We start from the raw sequence: 19,022 nt of genomic DNA on the forward strand, positions 1-19,022 counted from the left end.
TTAATTGGTTTAAATATTTGGTAGCTCCGATATTCGGGGAGTATATATTGAGGATTGTTAAGTCCTCTTGTTGGATAGATCCTTTAAGTATGATTTAGTGTCCGTTTTCATCTCTCACTATAGTCTTCGGGGTAAATTTTAGTTTATCTAAGGATGGCTACCCCTGCTTTCTTTTGAGGACCATTTGAATGGTAAATGGTTCTGCAACCCATTATTTTCAGATTGCAGGTGTCCTTCTGTCTAATATGAGTCTCTTGTAGACAGGAAATAGTTGAGTCCTGCTGTTTTATCCAGTCTGAAACCCTGCGCCTTTGAGGGGGTTATTAAGCCCGTTCACATTCAGAGTTACTATCAGCAGATATGAGTTTAGTTTCATCATGATACCTATTCAATCCTTGTTTTTGTGGATTTTTCCACTGAACTTCTTCTTAAAGGGGAATTTTAAGAGTCCCCATTCAAATTTCTTGCAGAGCTGGTTTGGAGTTCACAGATTCTTTCAGTTCCTGCCTGTGTTGGAAGCTCTTTATCTCTCCTTCCATTTTGAATGAGAGCCTTGCTGGATAAAGTATTCTTGGTTGCATGTTCTTCTCATGGAGGACCCTGAATATATCCGGCCAGCCCTTTCTGGCCTGCCAGGTTGCTGTGGAGACGTCTGCTGTTACCCTAATGCTCTTCCCCATAAAGGTCAGGATTTCCTTGTCTCTTGCTGCTTTAAGGATCTTCTCTTTATCTTTGGAATTTGCAAGCTTCAATATTAAATTTCGAGGTGTTGGACGGTTTTTATTGATTTTAGGGGGGAATCTCTCTATTTCCTGGATCTGAATGCCTGTTTCCCTTCCCAGATTAGGAACGTTTTCAGCTAGGATTTGTTCAAATACATATTCTGGCCCTCTATCCCTTTTGGCGCTGTCGGGAACCGCATTTACACATAGGGTTTTCTTCCTCAGACTGTCGTTTATTTCCTTTAATCTGTCTTCCTGGTCTTTTAATTGTCTGTCTCTTTTTTCCTCAGTTTCCCTCTTTGCCATCAACTTGTCTTCTATGTCACTCACTCGTTCTTCCACCTCATTAACCCTCATCTTTAGGACTTCTAGTTTGGATTTCATCTCATTCAATTGACTTTTAAATTTCGGCCTGATTGGATCTAAATTCTGCAGTCATGAAGTCTCTTGAGTCCTTTATGCTTTTTTCTGGAGCCACCAGTAGCTAGATAATAGTGCTTCTGAATTTGTTTTCTGACATTGAATTGTAATCCTGATTTGTAACTCTGTTGGAGAGAGGACTGTTTCTTTCTTTTGGGGTGAGCTTTTCTTTGTAGTCATTTTGCTCAGTGCAGAGTAGCCAGAAACAAGTGTATTGGGAATAAGAGAAAAAGAGAGGATAGAAAAAAGGAAAGAGAAGAGAAAAAGAAAAAAGGAAAAAGGACTACAAAAAGCAAAAAAAGAATAAAAGGAGAAAGAAAAAGAAAGAAAGGGGGAGAAAAAGGGTGGGGGAAACAATCAGAAATAAATAAAACATGGGGGAGTATCTTCTGATTCTGTATACTTTAAGTCCCTTGACTTCCCCTGGAACTTGGCCGTATATCTGGTCTTCTGGGGGAGGGGCCTGTTGTGCTGATTTTCAGGTGTTAGCCCTTGGGGGAGCTCCTCTCCCCCTGCCAGGGGAAGCGCTCAATGGGGGTAGATTACCCCATGAAGCCCAAGGAGAAACAACCCCAGTGGCAGTGGCCAGGTCTGAAAACCGGTATTCAGCCCCACAGTAACTCCAGAACAGTCCATCTGCAGGGCCTGGAGGCTTCGGGGTGAAGCGGCTGATCTGCTCAGCTCTGGGCAGGAGCGTCATTGCTGTCCTGGGCCCTCCGGGCCTCTGCCTGTCCTGGGGGAGGCGGAATCCTGGGCTGTGTCATGGCGCCCTGTGCTCCGGGGCCTGTGCTGTTGGATTCTCGCTCCCAGCCATGCAGCCACCTCTCCACGGAGCCGCCGCCCTAGCCCCTCTGAGCAGCTGTAGGAGCTGCGCATCCCCCTCCACATGGAGTCTCTTCCTCTGCCCTAGGTTCCGCTGCCAAGCCCCTCCCAGGTTCGTGCAGCCCCTTCAGCACAGAGCCACCGCCCGAGCCCCTTGGAGCTGCTCCAGGGTCAATGCATGTGCCGTGTACCCCTTAGTGAGCTCGGTTCACTCTCTTGGGAGTGCAGGTGTCTGTTAGTGTCCCAGGGAGCCCGAGGGCATCCCCACCCTCCAAGGTCCTGTTCTGAATCCCTGCGGGCGCCATTCCACCTTGGAAGATTGGTGCAGCTCCTGCTTCTCTGGGACAGAGCTCTCCTGACTGGGGGGCACTCGCCCTGGCCTTAGCCCGGCTCCTCGGGGGCCTCTCCCCCTTGGATGCCTTTTGTTTCTTTATTCCTTTTTTGGTCTTCCTACCTTGATAGAAGTGCGAACTTTTCTCTCTGTAGCATTCCACCTGATATATGTTTAAATCTCAGGCCGAATTCCTAAATTTTCAGGATGATTTGAAGGTTATCTAGGTAATTTGGTGGGGACAGGTGACTTGGGGACACTTCTCTTCCACCATCTTGCCCTTCTTCCTGTATGTTGCCTTTTAGGTTTGGTTGTTTCCTTCACTTTGTGGAAGCTTTTCAATTTGATGAAGTCCCAATAGTATTTTTGCTTTTGATTCCCTCACCTCAGAGGAATATCTAGAAAGAAGGTCCAATGGCCTATGTCATAGATGTTGCTGCCTATCTTTTCTTCTTTGTATGGTTTCAGGTCTCACATTTAGGTCTTTCATCCATTTTGAATTTACTTTTTATATATATGGTGTAAGAAAGTGGTCCAGTTTTATTCTTCTGCATGTGGCTGCCTGGTTTTCCCAACACCATTTGTTCTTATCCTGGGGTCAGGGTTAGGGTTTCTTGAAGAGACTGTCTTTGTGCCATTGGATATTCCTTCCTGCCTTGTTGTCCATTAATGGATCATAGATACATGTTTGTATCTTGTTTTGGCTTTCCATTCTGTTCTATTGATCTAAGCATCTCCTGTTGGGAGATCCCTGATTGCTGATTCAATTTCTTTGCTGGTTATCGGTCTTTTCACGTTTCTTATTTATTCATTTTTCATTTTTGCTATCTTATATATTTCTAGGAATTGATCTATTTCTTCCAGATTCTAGGTTGCTGGCATATAATTTTTCATCATATTCTCTTATTATCGTTTGTATTTCTCTAGTGTTGGTTGTTATTTCTCTTTTCTCATTTGTGATTTTATTTCAGTCCTTTCTCATCTTTTTATCTTTTCTCTTTTTTAAATATTTTACTTATGTATTCATGAGAGACACAGAGAGGCAGAGGTATAGGCAGAGGGAAAATGAGGCTCCATGCGGGGAGCCTGATGTGGGACATGATCCCCCAGGACCCTGGGATCATGACCTGTGCCAAAGCAGATGCTCAACCACTGAGGCACCCAGGTGCCTTGCTGATTCAATTCCTCTGCTAGTTATGGGTCTGTTCACATTTTTTATTTCTTCCCGTTTCAGTTTTGCTCTTTTTCACATTTCTAGGGATTTGTCCATTTCTTCCAGGTCTCCCAGTTTGTTAGCGTATAATCTTTCATGGTGTTCTCTTGTAGCTTGCTTCTCATAACCATTAGCGTGATAGATGATTTTCCATCCCCTGACTTTCAATCTCCCGGTTTCTATAGGTCTAATGTGAGCATCTAGTAGGCAGCATACTGATGGATCTTGTTCTTTTAATAACGATTTTATATTTGAGAGCATGAGAGAGAGAGAGAGAGAGAGAGGCAGAAAATTAGAGAGAGAAGCATGCTCCCCACTACTAGTACACTATGGGACTCAATCCCAGACTCCAGGATCACACCCGGAGTCAAAGGCAGAGGCTCAACACCTGAGCCACCCAGGCATCCCGGATCCTGTTTTTTTTTTTTTTTTTAATTTTTATTTATTTATGATAGTCACAGAGAGAGAGAGAGAGAGAGGCAGAGACACAGGCAGAGGGAGAAGCAGGCTCCATGCACCGGGAGCCCGACGTGGGATTCGATCCCGGGTCTCCAGGATCGCGCCCTGGGCCAAAGGCAGGCGCTAAACCGCTGCGCCACCCAGGGATCCCCGGATCCTGTTTTTTAAGCCACTGTGATACCCTCTATCTTGTGATTGGAGCATTTAGTCTATCAGCATTCAGAGTGATTATTGAAAGATATGAACTTACTGCCTTTGTGTTACCTGTAGAGTTGGTGTTTCCAGTGACTCTCTCTGGTCCTTTCTAGTCTTTGTTGCTTTTGGTCTCTTTTTTTCCCCCACTAGAAGAGTCCCTCTTAAAATTCCTTACTGGATTGGTTAAGTGGTCATGAACTCCTTTATATTTTACCTGTCTGGGAAATCTTTATATCTCCTCTCCTGAATGACACCCTTGCTGAAGAAAGAATTTATAAAAATTAGGGATCCCTGGGTGGCGCAGCGGTTTGGCGCCTGCCTTTGGCCCAGGGCGCGATCCTGGAAGACCCGGGATCGAATCCCATGTCGGGCTCCCGGTGCATGGAGCCTGCTTCTCCCTCTGCCTGTGTCTCTGCCTCTCTATCTCTCTGTGAGACTATCATAAATAAATAAAAATTTATAAAAAAAAGAAAAAAAAGAAAAAAAAGAATTTATAAAAATTAGACACTTATAAAAAGAAAATTAAAAACATAAAATAAATTTTTGGTGTTATGATTGAAGAAAATGGCATTTAGGAGGAAAACCAGAAACTGAAAGGGAGGAGGACAGATTTCACCCTCGGTAGCCTTCACAGGGACCTGGTGTCCTGTCCTACGAGGGCCCCCCTCCTTAGGATGCTTCCTGCTCCTCTGCGCTCCTTGTTGGAACCCAGCAGGCACATCTCCATACCTCTGACACCTCTGTAGTCGTGGTTTATAACATCTTCCATGTATCCTTTTGGGGACCACAGCGTCGTGTATGGAATCATCGGCTGCTGTTTGACAACATTGGGGGGATTCTGATTTTTGTTGGTTTTGGGGTGTGTGCGTGTGTCTATCACATGCAGCTATCACGTGCAGCTATCGGATCCTCTGGCTGGGTCACCCAAACGCCAAAATGGTGGGCACAACATCATTTCTGGTGCTGGAGCTGGGCGGCTACTGGGGTCTCCTGGCCGACTCTGTGCTGGCTCATGCAATGACTTTCCGCTGGAGTGTCTGCTGAGATGGAAGTTCTGGCTTGACCACATTCCTAGGTCCTGCAGTGGGTCCTGCCAAGCACCATGTGCTTCTCTTCTCCTTGATGCCTCTCCAGCAGGGAGCCAGACCTCAGGGCCACTCTGGGGGGTGCTCCTGAGGAGGTGGGTGCACATGGAGGGGAGCCCTGGGGCTGCCTGTGTGTGGGAGTCGGGGTGGGGACGGGGATGGGGTTCCTCAGTCTCCTGTGCTGCCTGGCCTTCAGGTCGAGTCCCATGCTCACCAAGCTCCTACTCACTCGGGCAAGGAGGGTGCCTTCCACACGGTGGTGTGAGAGATCCAGCACCACAAGGTGTGCACGCGGAGTCCACCTGGTGCCGGTGGCCCAGGTGCATGAGCTGCAAGTGTGGGACCCAGGAAATTTAACAAAAATCTCCTACCCCTGAGCAAGCAGAGCAGGACTGATTCCATTTTGTGCTACACCCGCCACCTCCCCTATGACCCCCTCATCACCTGATTATGGCTTAAGGCGCTGCCCCACCCTAGTCAGATTGCTGGGCACACCCTAATCAGAAATCAGCTCATAACAGTGAACCCCGCTTTGTGCCCACCAAATCTGTGCGCCGATTCTGACCAAAGTAATAGACGAGCTCAAGTGGATACTATACGGTAAGGTGCAATTCAATCGGCCACCTGCGTGTGAACTGACATGACTGTGCAAATTTCTGCATATCCCATGGTCCACTGGCCCCTATAAAGCTGCTATGCCTCTTAGTCTCAGGGTCCAAGTCCCTGCTCCGCTGTGTCGGGTGCACTTGGACACAAGCTCCAGTTTGTAAAGTAATCCTTGGGAGTTTGCATCGGTGTTGGCTCCTCAGTGGTTTCTCGGTTTCACAATCTTGGGCACAACACAAGGGACTACTGTCCTGACATCCCTTCTAGGGCCATGCTGACTGCCCTGCAGGCCCTCTCTGCCCCAGGCTCATAGGCAAGGGGATGTGGGGAGGGGAGGAAGTGCCCCGTACCTGGCCAGCCACGACCTCCTGGACAGAGGGAGCACAGACATCCGGGTCGCTTTGCACAGACCCTGGTGACCTGAGGCTTCCTGGCTTTCTCTCTGTCCCAGGCCCTCCTGGCCCGTGGGGCACAGCCTGAGTCCCAGTAAACTCTGTCAGGTCCTGAACCCGACATCTGGCCACCTGTGGAAGGCACGTGGGGATGTCAGCTGGGTGTTCCTGGTGGCGCCCCTGCAGGGGCTGGTGGGGCCAAGGTGGTACCCCCTCCTCCTCTCTTGGTGTCTTTCCATGCCCCATGAACAGTGTTCTGGGAGACACAGAAACGGGCTGGCTGTACATTTTCGCACCACAACACTTTATTGACTTTCTACAGTAAACGGGTTCAGAGTCGAGGGTGCACACCTTCCCCTGGGGAGGGAGACATTTCTGTCCTTTAGGGGAGGGCAAGAATGACATGAGTTGGGGGGCGGGTGCTGGAGTCCCCCCCTGGGAGCAGGTGTGGACTCTGGGTGGGGGCGTGTGTCCTGAGATTTCAGTCTGAGAGACAGTTCAGAGGACAGCAGAGCTGACCTGGACCTGCACCTCATGGGCTTCTGCGCTGGGCCCCGCAGGGCAGCTGGACCCCGGCCTCGGGATCACTGGGGCCCCAGCACCTGGAGGAGCCTGCCTCCTGGTGTGGGTGCGGATGGGGCCCACCATCCTACCCCACGGCCCAGGAGTCAACATCCAGCTGTGAGAGGGCTCCCTCAGTCCAGGGCCAGAATCCAGGGCCGGCCAGGGCCATGTGGGCTGGATCCCATTAGTCTTTGTGTTGGGCCTGGGGTGAGGGCTCAAATCACCCCAGCCCTCACAGAGCCCAGGGCCAGGCCAGCCCAGATCCCAATGGGTTAAGGGCTGGTGTCCTGTGCAGGGTGTGCCGCCCTAAATGAGGGACAGTGGGCGGAGGCAGGGCACAGTGGGTCCTCTGCACCACTCACCTGCACCCACCCTGTTGGGAGCTCCCTGTCTTCCCTCCTCCCTGCAACCCATGGGTACTCTATGGGACACCCGGGCTTCTGAAGGGATCAGGTTATCCAGAGAACCCCAGGGAGGCTGAGCATGTCCCACAGGGGGCACCTGCACTGGGTCCTTGCTGGGGGTCAATGGTGTGGTGATAGATGGTGTGGGGGCAGGGGTATGATGGTGGTGGAGAGTGGGGAATGGTGTAGGGGTGATGGTGTTGGGGTATGGTGTGAGTGGGAATTGTGTGGGGCTGCGTGGTTTTCACAGGGATGGAGTCTGTGGGATGCCATTGGGGATGATGATGTAGGGTGATGGTGTGGGAGTGGTAAATGATGGGTATGTCGTGGGAGGCCTGTGGAAAAGGGGCATCTCCTTCCTCTAAGATGCACAAGGAGACATCTACAGTTAAAAGCGACTAGTCTGGGGTTTGCAGTGACACCTGCCCCTGGGGCACCGTGTGGTCAGTGCAGGGCTGGACTGGGGGCATTATCTGGGGGTCATTATACTATGTATGTTTTCAAATTGCAAATTGTCTCAAATGAAATGCATAGAATTTAGAAATATATAAAGCACCGAGAGTGGGTCTCACTCTGACCCATCCGACCCTCATGGGATCAAAGTGTGTCCTCCTCCAGCCGCGGCCATGCCGCCTGGCCCCCAGGTCCGGGTCCTGCCCCCCACGTCCCCCACCCCATTCCCTTCTTCTCAGGGGGCCATCCTTCTCCCCTTTGGCGTTCAGCTCTCATGGCAACCCCTGGAGGCCCCATCCTACTGGCCTCCTCATCCTGGAGGCACCGGGAGTGTGGGCACGGGGTCATCCCCAGCATCCTACCACGGAGCAGTGTGTTGTTGGCTACTATTGCTCCCCCCGGCCTCAGAAACCCGTTTTCCCTACCCAGAAGGCCCCGGGCCTCCCTCGGGGCCCCGAAGCCCCCTGGCCCAGCAGCCTCACCCGACCCCCTAGCCATCCCAAAATACGGTGTGGCTGCCGAATGTCCTGTTGACGTCCAAGTCTACCTGGGTGATGTCCCTTGAGGATACCAGGACCTCCTCCTTCATTTCCTGTGGGAAAACTGGGGAGGAGGAGCAGGCATCAGGGACACAGACCCCCACCTGTCACGAGCTGCCATGCTGGCTAGGGAGCCCTGAGGCCACCATGGGAGTGTGTCCTGCAAAAACCCCCTTCCTTCCCCTGGGAGTCCGGGCATGGCAGGAGTGCCCACCATGCCCGTGGGACCTGTGTGAGGGCCTGTGCCCAGCTGTTGTGGGCGAGGAGGTGACTGAGGGTCAGCCTGGGTGGGAGGGGATAAGGGTTCAGCCCAGGTGGGAGGGGACATGGAGATGTTGTGCCCAAGATTGCGAATCCAAGAAACCACTATGGAACTGACGCTGATGCAAACCCACAAGGGTGATTTCCAAACTCGAGCCTGCATCCAAGTACACCAAGCGGAGCATGGACACAGCGGAGCATGGACTTGGACCACGAGGTGGGTTTTTGCTTAGTTTTAAGGGCTTGTATCGGGGACCTCCAGAAGGGCTGGAGTAATTCCTCAAGTTCTGTTTACATTTTGATATGGGGCCTTCAAGGGCATTGACCTCTGTTCCCATTCTAATAGGCGCCTCCATCCCTTTGCGTGGGTACAGTTCTTATTCTATAGTGGGGGTTTCTAGGACATGAAGCTGTAAACTTTTGTTTTTTTTCCTGTAACTGAAGTAATGTAAATTTCATCTCTTCTTCACAGGGGCCTGAGATGGCTGGGCGTGTTCGAACGCTGAACTTAAAGCGGAAAGGCCTTCATTTTCTCAGCCTCCTTGCGTCCCATCCCATCGTATCTAGCTCCTTTCCCTTTCCCCGGACCTCCTGAGAGAGCAATTGCAAATGACCTCAGCGTGGCAGCGTGTGTTGGACAGGACCAGGGATTTGGGATCAGGAAGACCTGGGTTGCGTGCACCCCGGCTGTGCAGCGGGATTCGATGCTGCAGACTCTTATTCCCTAAGGCTATCTTGAAAACTGACTTTCACATAGAAAAGCTGTCCTTTATGTTTAAAACATGAGGAGTGAGTCAAAGCCTTTTTTCTCTGCCCATCTGATTGCTCAGATTCCAATCTGAGATGTATTTCCTGTTAATAAGGATAATTTACTATCCATAGTACTATGGTTAAAATATTCTGACACAAGTAATTCAGAGGGATGAGGGTTTCTCATCTCTTTCTTCACAGCTCAGTCACTCCTCAGGAAATGCATCTTTATGGATTTGGAAAGAACTGAGAGACATTATTACCAATGGTCCTATTATTATGTGAAGGATTCTTCCCTGAGAATCTTCCCCTGTTTCAACTGACACTGAAACACTTTGAACCGTTTGGAAGACAAATGTCAAGGAAATAAATGTTATGCATTGCTAATTTTAAATGCACTTGCAATATGGTGTCTATTATAAGTATTTTTATCTGATTTTTGCTTTTTATTATCCATTCCTGCTTTTTAGGTTGAGGAGGCATTATACATTTTATAAGTGTTTTTCTTTCCTTCTGATGTAAAATTCTTACTCTGTTTCCATCAAAGGAACTCTTTAAGAATAAGGCAACAGTTAATTAAACTATTCTTAAAATGTCTTCACACTTGGAGCCTGATTCATTTAAGTCAATTTTCAAAATAAATCTTATTTATTAGGAAAAAAACAAAGATATATAGGTAAATTGAGAAGATAGTACAGAGCATTCGCATGCACTTGCACTCAATTTCTCCAATTATTGATATCTTATATTAGTACGGTACAAATGTTAGCTAATGAATCAATATTAAAATAGTCGCATTAACCAAAGACCATACTTTATTCAGATTTCCTTAGTTTTTGCTAAGTTACCATCCCTCATATCACATTCCATTTGTCCTCATGTTTTCTTAGGCTCCTCTGGATTGTGACAGTAATTCAGCCTTTCCTTGTTGTTGTTGCCCTGGAACACTTTGAGAAGTAGAGTATTTTGTAAAATTTCCCTCAGTTGGGACATGTCTGTTGTTTATCTCATGATTGAATTGTTTTGTAGATTTTATGCAGAGATATACTGCCGTTTTATTATATCATATAAAGGATAGATACTATCAACATGATTTATCAGTCTTGGTATCGATCTGATCATCTTGCTGAGTTAGTGTTTGTCATCTTTCTCCATAGTTAATTGATTATTTTTATTATTATTAATTATTGTTATTATCATCATCATATTATTTTGTTTTTCATAATATATTTTGTAGATGGAAGTTACTATGTGTATTCCACACGTAAGAGTGGGAAGCTATGCTCATCAACATGAGACTGGAATGTCTGCACAAATTGTTTGAAATTCTTCTACAAGGGAGATTTCACTTCCTTGTGGGTTTCTTTTTTTTGTTTCTTTTTCAAAGATGTTATTTATTTGAGAGAGAGAAGAGAGAAAAAGCATGAGTGAGAGAAGCAGAGGGAGAGGGAGAACCAGGTTCCCTGCTGAAAACGGAGCCTTCCTTGGGACCTGGATCATGATATGACTTAAGGTAGAAGCTTAACTGACTGAGCCACCCCGGTGCCACTCTTTCTTTCTTTCTTTTTTTTTTTAAATAATAAATTTATTTTTTATTGGTGTTCAGTTTGCCAAATCAGAATAACACCCAGTGCTCATCCCGTCTAGTGACCCCTCAGTGCCCGTCACCCATTCACCCTCAACCCTGCCCTCCTCCCCTCAGTCACCAAGAGTTCATTTCCAAGAGTTAGGAGTCTTTATGTTCTGCCTCCCTTTCTGATATTTCCCACACATTTCTACTCCCTTCCCTTATATTCCCTTTAAGTATTAACTATATTCCCCAAATGAATGAGAACATACAATGTTTGTCCTTCTCTGATTGTCCTACTTCACTCAGCATAATACCTTCCAGTTCCATCCACCTTGAAGCAAATGGTGGGTATTTGTTGTTTCTAATGGCTGAGTAAGGCCCACCTTTTCTCTATCTTCATCTTCTGAGTCTCCTATGATATGAATGTTATTGTTTTAATAAGTGGCTGACTTCCCTACATCTGACTCTGTGGTCCATAACCTTTCTTGTATTTAAGGCTGCCAGTTGGGACTGCATCTCCGTTATAGCATTTTTAACGTTGGACTGACTTGATTTTAGCTCTTTTATTTCTACAGTAAGGGATTCTCTAGTTTTCTTCTGTGCTCTTTTTCCAGCCCAGCTGCTATCTTTATAATCATTGTTTTAAACTGTAGTTAGACATCATATATGTTTATTGATGAACTTCCTGGCTGTGAGTACTACCTCATGTTATTTTATGGAGGTGAATTTCTCCATCTCATTATTTTTTCCAGAAAAGAAAGAAGGAAGAAAATGAAAAACCAAGAAAAACAATAACAACTGCCCTCCAAAAAAACACCAGATTATTTTGGCCTGATTGTTAAAAGATTCTAAATCCCAAAATATGAAACACAATTAAACTACCATAAAAGTAAAAATAAATATATAAGGTACATACATAAAATTAAAATAAGGCAATTAATAGAAAAGAATCAAAGAAAATAATTAAAAATAGAGCACAAAGTACAAAGGAATCTAGACCCTACTTTCCAGGCAGAGCTGAAGCTTTGCAGCCTCTGTGGTCTGGCAACTTGGGGGCAGCGAATGGTCTGTGTGGGGTCTGGGGATGGGCCTTGGCGCTGATTGTCAGGTGCACATCTGCGTGGGAGTGGCACCTGTGGGGGTCAGAGTCGGGGTGGGCTTCAGCGCCTCTGGGCTCCAGCGAGCGGCACTGTTCTGCTCCCTGATTCCTGGCCCTGATGGGCGGGATGCCGGTGGGGACGCTGGGTCCTCTGGCTCTGGGGCTGAGCATCCTGCCCCCCAGTCTGCTGGGGCCTCCACAGAAGAACCCCGAAGCCCCCGGGTCTCCGCGGCTTCACTCAGAACCCTGCGTTCACTCTACCTGCGTCCGAGCTTCTTTTGGTTTTCTTTTTTTATCTCAGACTGTTGTGCCCAAGATTGTGAATCTGAGAAATCACCAAGAAGCCAACACCAATGCAAACACATGAGGGTTTATTTACAAGCTCGAACTTGTTTCCAAGTATACCCAATACAGTGGACCGGGGACTTGGACCCTGAGGTGGGTTTTAGCTTATTTGTAAGAGTTGGTCTTGGGGAACTCCCGAAGGGCTGGAGTAATTCCTCAAGTTCTGTTTACATTTTGATATGGGGCCTTTGAGGGCATTGAGATCTGTTCTAATAGGGGCTTCCTGCCCTTGGCCTGGGCTCAGTTTTTATTCTATTGTGGGGCTTGCTGTGTCCTGACAGTGAGCATTCAGGAAGGAAATGATGGATGTGACTCCCTTCTCAGGAATATCACAGAGAATAAATAAGGAGACTGAACAAAAAGAGGACAAGACATTGGGGACTTCGTCCATATCAGCATGGACTCCTCAGAACCACAGGGTAAGTGAATGGGTAGAATGAATGGTAGGGTCAGGGGAGGTGAGGCAGTTGGTGAGCCTCTGCAGTTGGTGGTTTGGCTTAGGTTAGATGTTAGGTGTTTGTGATTAACCTCAGGTGTTTGTAGGATGATCAGAAACTCAACGTATTTTTGGTCTGTCCAAATTTTTTCTTACTGTCGACTTCGAGTTTCATAGCGTCATGGTCCGACAATGTACAGGGTGTTATATCAAACTTCTTGTACCTGTTGTACCTGTTTAGGGGTGATTTGTGGCCCATGATATGATCTGTTCTGGAGAATGTCCCATGTGCACTTGAAAGGAATGTGTACTCTGCTTTAGGTTGAAATGTTCAGACTATATCTGTTGAGTCCCTGTGGTCCAGTGTGTCAAGGCTATTGTTCCCTTGTTGATTTTCTGTATAGATGATCGGTCCATTGCCATACGTGGGTGTGAAAATCCGCTGTCATTGTATTATTATCAGTGAGTTCCTGTAATTTGTTGTTAATTGGTTTCTATATTTAAGTACCCCCATGTTGGCAGCATAGATATTTAGTTGTTTCATCTTGATAGTCTTTTTAATTATGAAATAATGCTCTTCTTCATATCTTCTTACAGTATTTGTTCTTTCTTTTTTGAAATGTAAATATTTTATTTATTTATTCTTGAGAGACAAGGAGAGCAGCAGAGGCAGAAACATAGGCAGAAGGAGAGGCAGGCTCCACACAGGGAGGCCGATGTGGGACTCGGTCCTGGGATCCCAGGATCACACCCTGCGCCGAAGGCACATGCTCAACCACTGACCCACCAGGTGTCCCCCAGGGTTTGGTTTCAAATCTAGTTAGTCTGATATAAGTATGCGTCCTCCAGCTTTCGTATGCTATCCATTACCGTGATAGATGGTTTTCCATCCCCTGACTTTCAATCTCCCGGTGTCTATAGGTCTAACGTGAGCATCTTGTTGGCAGCATACAGATGGATCTTGTTTTTTTAATAACGATTTTATTTATGAGGGAGTGAGAGAGAGAGAGAGGCAGAAAATTAGGCAGAGAGAAAAGCATGCTCCCCACCAGGAGCACAATATGGGACTCGATCCCAGACTCCAGGATCACACCCTGAGTCCAAGGCAGAGGCTCAAACCCTGAGCCACCCAGGCATCCCGGATCCTGTTTTTTAAGCTACTCTGATACCCTATATCTTTTGATTGGAGCAATTTTTCTATCAGCATTAGAGTGATTATTGAAAAATATGAACTTATTGCCTTTGTGTTACCGGTAGAGTTGGTGTTTCTGGTGACGTTCTCTTGTCCTTTCTAGTCTTTGTTGCTTTTGGTCTCTTTTTTTCCCCCACTAGAAGAATCCCTCTTAAAATTCCTTACTGGACTGGTTTAGTGGTCATGAACTCCTTTATACTTTGTCTGTCTGGGAAATCTTCATCTCTCCTTCTTTCCTGAATGACACCCTTGCTGAAGAAAGAATTCATATGAATTGGACACCTGTGAAAAGAAATTTAAAAACATAAAATAAATTTTTGCTATTTTCATTGAGGAAAATGGCATTTAGGAGGAAAACCAGAAGCTGAAAGGGAGGAGGACAGATTTCACCCTCCGTAGCCTTTACAGGGCCCTGGTGTCCTTTCCAAGGAGGGCCCTCCCCTCCGTAGGATGCTTCCTTCCCCTCTGCACCTCTTGTTGGAACCCACCAGGCACATCTCTGTACCTCTGACACCTCTGCAGTCGTGGTTTATGCCATCTTCCATGTATCCTTTTGGGGAACCACAGCATCGTGTATGGAATCATCCGGATACTTTTTGACAACATTGGGGGGATTCTGACTTTTGTTGGTTTTGGGGTGTGTGTGTGTCTATCACATGCAGCTATCATGTGCAGCTATCGGATCCTCTGGCTGGGTCACCCCGATGCCGAAATGGTTAGCACAACATCATTTCTGGTGCTGGATCTGGGCAGCTAGCTGGGGTCTCCTGGCCGACCCTGTGCTCGCTGGTGCAATGACTTTCAGCTGGAGGGTCAGCTGAGCTGGAAATTCCAGCTCATCACATTCTCATGACCTGCAGTGGGTTCCGCCAGGCGCCGGGTGCTTCTATTCTCCCCGATGCCTCACCAGCAGGGAGCCAGACCTTCGGGCCGCTCTGGGGGGAGCTCCTGAGGAGCCGGTTGCCCATGGCGGGAGCCCTGGGGCTGCCTGTGTGTGGGATTCGGGGTGGGGATGGGGCTGGGGTTCTTCAGTCTGCTGTGATGCTTGGCCTTCAGGCAGAGACCCATGCTCACCCAGCCCCTACTCACTAGGGTGTGGAGGATGCCCTCCATAAGCTGGTGTGAGTTATCCAGCACCACAAGGTGTGCAGGCTGAGTCCACCTGGTGCGGGTGGCCCAGGTGCATGAGCTGCAAGTGTGGGACCCAGGAAATTTAACAAAAATCTCCTACCCCTGGGCACACAGAGCAAGACTGATTCCATTTTGTGCTACACCCGCCACTTCCCCTATGACCCTGACATGACCTGATTGTTGCTTAAGGCGCTGCCCCACCCTAGTCAGGCTGCTCAACACATCCTAATCAGAAATCAGCTCATAACAATGTAACCCCACTTTGTGCCCGCCAAATCTGTGCCCCGATTCGACCAAAGTAATAGGCCAGCTCAAGTGGATACTATAGGGTAAGGTGTAATTCAATCGGCCACCTGCATGTGAACTGACATGACAGTGCAACTTTCTGCGTATCCCATGGGCCACTGGCCCCTATAAAGCTGCTACGCCTTTTAGTCTCGGGTTCCAAGTCCCTGCTCTGCTGTGTTGGGTGCACCTGGACACAAGCTCCAGCTTGTAAAGAAATCCTTGGGAGTTTGCAATGGTGTTGGCTCCTCAGTGGTTTCTCAGATTCACAATGTTGGGCACAACACAAGGGCCTACTGTCCTGACATCCCTTCTAGTGCCATGCTGACCGCCCTGCAGGCCCTCTCTGTCCCAGGCACACAGTCAAGGGAATGCAGTGAGGGGAGGAAGAGCCCCACACCCAGCCAGCCACAGCCTCCTGGACAGAGGGAGCACAGACCTCCGGGTCGCTTTGCACAGACCCTGGTGACCTGAGGCTTCCTGGTTGTCACTCTGTCCCAGGCCCTCCTGGCCCACGGGGTGCAGCCTGAGTCCCAGTAAAGTCTGTTGCGTCTTGACCCCAGCATCTGGTCCAGTGGAAGGCACGTTGGGATGTCAGCTGGGTGTTGCTGGCGGTGCCCCTGCAGGGTCTGGTGGGACCTAGGTGGTACCCCGTCCTCCTCTCTGGGGTTCTCTCCATGCCCCGTGAACAGTGTTCTGGGAGACACAGAAACGGGCTGGCTGTGCATTTTCGCACCACAACACTTTATTGACTTTCTACAGCGAACGGGCTCAGAGCTGAGGGTGCACGCCTTCCCCTGGGGAGGGAGACCTTTCTGTCCTTTAGGGGAGGGCAAGAATGACATGGGTTGGGGGGCGGGTGCTGGAGTCCACCACCTGGGAGCATGTGTGGACTCTGGGTGGGTACGTGTGTCCTGAGTTTCAGTCTGAGAGATGGTTATGAGGACAGCAGAGCTGACATGGACCTGCAGCTCATGGGCTTCTGCGCTGGGTCCCAACAGGGCAGCTGGGACCCGGCCTCGGGCTCCCTGGTGCCCCAGCACCTGGAGGAGTCTGCCTCCTGGTGTGGGTGTGGGTGGGGCCCACCATCCTACCCCAGGTTCCAGGAGTCAACATTCAGCTGTGACAGGGCTCGCTCAGCCCAGGGCCAGAATCCAGGGCTGGCCAGGGCCATGAGGGCTGGATCCCATTAGTCTTTGTGTTGGGCCTGGGGCGGAGGCTCATATCACCCCAACCCTCACAGAGCCAAGGGCCAGGCCAGGCCAGATCCCCATGGGTTAGGGGCTGGTGTCCTGTGCAGGGTGTGTACCCTAAATGAGGGACAGTGGGAGGAGGCAGGGCACAGTGGGTCCTCTGCACCACTCACCTGTACTCACCCTGTTGGGGGTTCCCTGTCTTCCCTCCTCCCTGTAAACCCTGGGTATTCTATGGGACACCTAGGCTTCTGATGGGAGCAGGGTATCCAGAGAAACCCGGGGAGGCTGAGCATGTCCCACAGGGGGCACCTGAACCGGGTCCTTGCTGAGGGCCGATGGTGTGGTGTTTGGTGTGGGGGCAAGGTTATGATGGTGGTGGAGTGTGGGGGATGGTGTAGGGGTGATGGTGTTGGGGTATAGTGTGAGTGGGGATTGTGTGGGGCTGTGTGGGTTTGAGGGGGATGGTGTAGGTGGGATGCCAATGGGGATGATGATGTAGGTGGATGGTGTGGGAGTGGGTAATGAGGGGGATGTCGTGGGGGGCCTGCGGACACAGGGCATCTCCTTCCTCTAAGATGCACAAGGAGACATCTACACTTAAATGCGACTAGTCTGGGGTTTGCAGTGACACCTGCCCTGCCCTGGCTGGACAAGCAGCATTATCTGGGGATCATTATACTATGTATGTTTTCAAATTGCAAATTGTCTCAAAGTAAATGCATAGAATTTAGAATAATATAAAGCATCGAGAGTGGGTGTCACTCTGACCTGTCTGACCCTCATGGGATCGATGTGTGTCCTGCTCCAGCAGCCGCCATGCAGCCTGGCCACCAGGTCCGGTTCCTCCCCCCACGTCCCCCACCCCATCCCCTGCTTCTCAGGGGGCCGTCCCTCTCCCCTTTGGTGTTCAGCTCCCATGGCAACACCTGAAGGTCCCATCCTTCTGGCCTCCTCATCCCCGAGGCATCGGGAGTGTGGGCACGGGAGTCATCCCCAGCATCCTACCATGGAGCAGTGTGTTTTTGGCTTCTATTGCTCCCCCGGCCTCAGAAGCCCCATTTTCCCTACCCAGAAGGACCCGGGACACCCTCAGGGCCCCGAATCCCCCTGGCCCAGCATCCTCACCCGACCCCCTAGCCATCCCAAAATATGGTGTGGCTGCCGAACGTCCTGTTGACGTCCAAGTCTACCTGCGTGATGTCCCTGGAGGAGACCAGGGCCTCCTCCTTCATTTCCTGTGGGAAAACCGGGGAGTAGGAGCAGTTGTCAGGGAAACAGACCCCGACTTCTCAGGAGCTGCCATGCTGGGCAGGGAGCCCTGGGGCCACCATGGGAGTGTGTACTGCCGAAACCTCCTTCCTTCCTCTGGGAGGCCGGGCATGGCGGGAGTGCCCACCGTGCCCGTGACACCTGTGTGAGGGTCTGTGCCCAGCTGTTGTGGGCAGGGAGGTGACTGAGTGTCAGCCTGGGTGGGAGGGGATAGGGGTTCAGCCCAGGTGGGAGGGGACATGGGGGTGTTGTGCCCAAGATTGTGAATCTGAGAAACCACTATGGAGCTGACACTGATGCAAACCCACAAGGGTTGATTTCCAATCTCGAGTTTGCCTCCAAGTTCACACGACACAGAGGAGCAGGGACTTGGACCTCGTGGTGGGTTTTTGCTTAGTTTTTAGGACTTGTCTCAGGGACCTCCAGAAGGGCTGGAGTAATTCCTCAAGTTCTGTTTACATTTTGATATGGGGCCTTCAAGGACATTGACCTCTGTTCTCATTCTAATAGGCGCTTCCAGCCCTTGGGGTGGGCTCAGTTCTTATTCTATTGTGGGGCTTTCTAGGACATTAAGCTGCAAACTTTTGTTTTTTTCCTGTAACTGAAGTAATGTAAATTTTACCTCTTGTTCACAGGGGCCTGGGATGGATGGACCTGTTTGAACCCTGAACTTAAAGAGGAAAGACCTTCATTTTCTTGGCCTCCTTGCGTCTCCTCCCATCCTTTCTAGCTCTTTCCCCCTTCCCCGGAGCTCCTGAGAGAGCAAATGCAAATGACCTCAGGTTGGCAGGGTCTGTTGGGGGACAGGCCCAGAGATTTGGGATCAGGAAAACCTGGGGTGCGGGCATACCGGCTGTGCATCGGGATTTGATGCTGCAGACTCATTCCCTAAGGCTATCTTGACAACTGACTTTATACATAGAAAAGCTCTCCTTTATCTTTAAAAGATGAAGATCCAATCAAAGCCTTTTTTCTCTGCCCATCTGATTGCTCAGATTCCAATGTGAGACGTATTTCCTGTGAATAAGGATAATTTACTATCCATAGTACTATGGTTAAAATATTCTGACACAACTAATTCAGAGGGATAAGGGTTTCTCATCTCTTTCTTCACAGCTCAGTCACTCTCAGGAAATGCATCGTTATGGATTTGGAAATAACTGAGAGACATTATTACCAATGGTCCTATTATTATGTGAAGGATCCTTCCCTGAGATTCTTCCCCTATTTCAACTGACACTGAAACACTTTGAACTCTTTGGAAGACAAATGTCAAGGAAATA

General features: G+C 49.0%; 2 long non-coding RNA genes across 2 annotated transcripts in view; both read left to right on the forward strand.

Annotated features, from left to right (window-relative positions):
- The window catches only part of LOC144304760 (uncharacterized), a 478,638-nt gene that overhangs the window by 280,785 nt on the left and 178,831 nt on the right, over positions 1 to 19,022 (forward strand). The gene's annotated exons all lie outside the window — the stretch shown is intronic.
- Positions 12,530 to 18,993, forward strand: LOC144304865 (uncharacterized). The gene is made up of 3 exons (XR_013371860.1): positions 12,530 to 12,649; positions 18,375 to 18,521; positions 18,856 to 18,993. It is a non-coding gene; the product is annotated as an uncharacterized LOC144304865 (long non-coding RNA).

Source organism: Canis aureus, chromosome 34, assembly GCF_053574225.1.
Source record: "Canis aureus isolate CA01 chromosome 34, VMU_Caureus_v.1.0, whole genome shotgun sequence".
In the NCBI taxonomy this organism is placed as follows: Eukaryota; Metazoa; Chordata; class Mammalia; order Carnivora; family Canidae; genus Canis; species Canis aureus.